Raw genomic sequence first — 3,175 nt, forward strand, 5'->3', positions numbered from 1 at the left:
ATTTTCTGCTTTGAATGTGTTTGACTGAGGTTTTCGGGTGTGATTTTGGACCTTTTTTTATTTTTCTCGTTGTTTCTTTCACAGTGAGATAGACTCAGATGAGATGAGATCTCAGACTGCTATGTTCAGTTTTGTGGTTTGTTGTATGCAGGGCCATACTATTGTAGTATAAGACCTTACATAGAATTTGTGAGTGCGGTAGCCAGTGCTCACGACAAGGCATGTTATTTTACTGGTGTTGATATCAGCTTAGGTATCATCCTATTAACCTGCCCATTCTTTACTCCTTAAACTCAGGGTTATTTTTATGTCTTGTCTCTATGGTATCCGACATTTCACTTAGATAGCAATCTCGATCCCCAAGACAATACTTTACATTGATTGCATGTCCACATAAGATTCCTTCTAACAAGAAACATTATAGCTAGGGTTGGTGACTTGGTGCAAATAGTATTGACCTTGTGTTCAATTGTTATTGTTTAAGTGGTTACGATGTTGCGTAGAAGATTGAAGGAGAGACACATAGGCAAGTACTCATCTGATTAGTATTAGTACTGACCTTGTATTCTTGTCTATTCATTTCATCACCCTTTTCCCCCTGAAAACGACTATTTCATATTGGTTTTCTCCAGAAATTCGTACCAGTTAGCCTAATGGTCATGCGGTATCCGTGCTTGTCATGTGATCTATAGTACTTACTCTGTTTATCCCGCATTTCATCCTTTACTTTACGCTACTTTGTCCTCCATCCACTCAATCCCCTTATTTCCCTCTTCAACACCCATTTGCCCTTTATCAATTCCCCATTTCCTACCTCTATTTTACACTAACAATTCCATATTTGCTGATGAACATTGTTTCCGGTTTATTCTTATGATTCAAGTTGTAATTTTACACTATCAATTCTTATTTTAACTCATCTTTACCATGTAGATTTGTATTCACTTGACCCTGCATTTTGTCCACGAGAATAAGATTCTAGGCGGCAGATGAGTTTGGAAGCGAATGTGGAGGCACGGGTGAGCCAGAGCCCGTGGTTTTCAGGTATTTTGTTTTAATTTAGATGAACATTTTTTCTTATCTTACTAGGAAAGCAAGATGAATGATGAGAGTGGTTGCGAAAGCAATTTACTACATTTGTCAAACAATTGTTCATTTCTGATTGTAGGGTATTGTGGTGGTGTCTTGCTGTTGTTGGAGCTTGGTGTTCATGGACTGGTTGCTTACAATTAGCCTTAGGGCACTTTGCTTCGGACAATTCAGTATCATGTACGTGCTAGCCTGTTCTTATATGCATACCATTACTGAGAGGTGTCGTCATTCCTTGCTCCCAAAATTCCCATTTTAATTTCTCCTGATCATTCGTTCTTTTAGTCTCGGCTTACAGTTTCATTTTTTTTATCTTTCTCATTTTTTCCATGATCTTAGTTTGCTTTTTCCGGATATTACTTTATTTATTTACTCATTTTATATTTGTGTGACTTCATGCAGTTTAGCTACAGTAAAGAAGAATGACTTCACTTAATTTTAAATTTTGTTACTCCCTTTGTCCTGGTCATTTGTTTACCTTTAATTTTGGTACAAATATCACGGAAAGAGGAGGGGACCATATGTGGTGGTTACTGAATGACAAGTAGACTAATGGATGTATATGATCACAAATTATCCATAAAATACCTACCTAATATAAAAAAAGTAAACAAATGAATAAGCAAAGCGTCTTGCTTGTGACGGGCTAATCCCGTCACAAGCTGAAGACCTCTCACAAAAAGGGAGAGGGGATAAGGTGGGGCACCCCCCATGTGCTTCCCCACTCACCTCTCATGGATATTTTGTGAGAGGAAATGGTATCCGTCACAAGCTTGTAACGGATATCGCCGTCTTACTTCAATGAGATTTGGTGATGAATAAGACACCCCAAAATGGAATAGGTAAACAAATGACTGAGACATGGAGCAAATATATTATATGTTGTTTAATAACCTGAGTTTGTAGCTTTATGAGGTTATTTTGCTGCTGCTTGTTGAGAATGGTACAACGTATTCTTTCCACACATTTTCTTGCTATTGGTGGATTTGAGGCAATAGAGTAGTGTATTTGTTATCGTTTTAACTTTTTTTTTTCACGGTATAACCCCTTACGGTCGCAAAACTTCTACACCTGAGTCTTAATATTGTTATACTCCAAAAAAACCTGAACTCAAGACCAGTAGTAACACATTGTTGTTTCAAAAAGATGACTTTATATGACTATCCATAAGTCCCAAAAATATGTAATAGCTATATTTGTGTTTGAATTTGACTGAACATTATTTCAAGCGGCTTTGGGGTTCTGTCAGTTTGTGAGTAGGAAAATTTATGAGAGGTGTGGTAAGTAAGGCCTTAAACAGGGGTGATGGTGGAATGAATAAGCAATACTTTACTGCCAATATTAATCATTAGTTTTATGCAGATGGAAGTGTTGATAAATATAAACTACAATTATGTGGATAGGTAGTTGTACTTGTACACATGCACTCTCTAATTTTTTGATTGTTTGTTTTGGTTAGTATTGATTGCTTTGATTATTTGCGGGAACCCCTACTGAATAACTTTGCTAATAAAATCAATCTTTCTTTAAATAGAATCGTTTGGCAATAGTCATGCTACTAATGAGTAGATTAACCGAGAGCTAATGGTGGAAATATAACAGGAGGCTCCATGGTGACGTGGTGGAAAGAGCTATCAAATATGTGATTAACAACTAATTAGTGTTCTGTTGTATAATGTTTTATTTGTCAAGTGAGCTCGTATTTCAAAATGGTCAAATGCGTAACTTGTTCCAATGTTTAACATTGCTTTGTCAAATTGTTTTAGAGAACATGAAGATGTTGCATTTTAACGATTTTAACGATTATGCTTTTAGTCAGTTGTATATCTTCCGCACACTTGGAACTTCGCTAATGCAGATTTACGCTATATCCGTTTACGACATTTGCAGCAGCAGTGCTAAGTTCCATACATAATTTCAGGTTAATGATAATGGTCTCAGAAAATAGATCATATTATAATGTTGTCGTAGTTATTACCAATGATTTAGATTACCAATGATTTAGACAACCTTCTAACGGTTATGCCACTCATTAGAATTCGGGTTTACAAATCGGCCAGGTTGTGGCGGTTAGAATTCTATTAGT

The 3,175-nt window shown here is 36.4% G+C and overlaps 1 long non-coding RNA gene across 2 annotated transcripts; it reads left to right on the forward strand.

Moving 5' to 3' along the window:
* Nucleotides 1–440: 440 nt before the first annotated feature.
* Nucleotides 441–2,820, forward strand: LOC141634359 (uncharacterized). 2 transcript variants are annotated; one of them, XR_012539081.1, is made up of 4 exons: nucleotides 441–526; nucleotides 934–1,044; nucleotides 1,169–1,269; nucleotides 2,624–2,820. It is a non-coding gene; the product is annotated as an uncharacterized LOC141634359 (long non-coding RNA). The 2 variants fall into 2 exon arrangements; XR_012539080.1 differs by having other exon boundaries at nucleotides 449–1,044.
* The last annotated feature ends 355 nt before the right edge of the window (nucleotides 2,821–3,175 follow it).

This window comes from Silene latifolia, chromosome Y (assembly GCF_048544455.1).
Source record: "Silene latifolia isolate original U9 population chromosome Y, ASM4854445v1, whole genome shotgun sequence".
Classification (NCBI taxonomy): Eukaryota; Viridiplantae; Streptophyta; class Magnoliopsida; order Caryophyllales; family Caryophyllaceae; genus Silene; species Silene latifolia.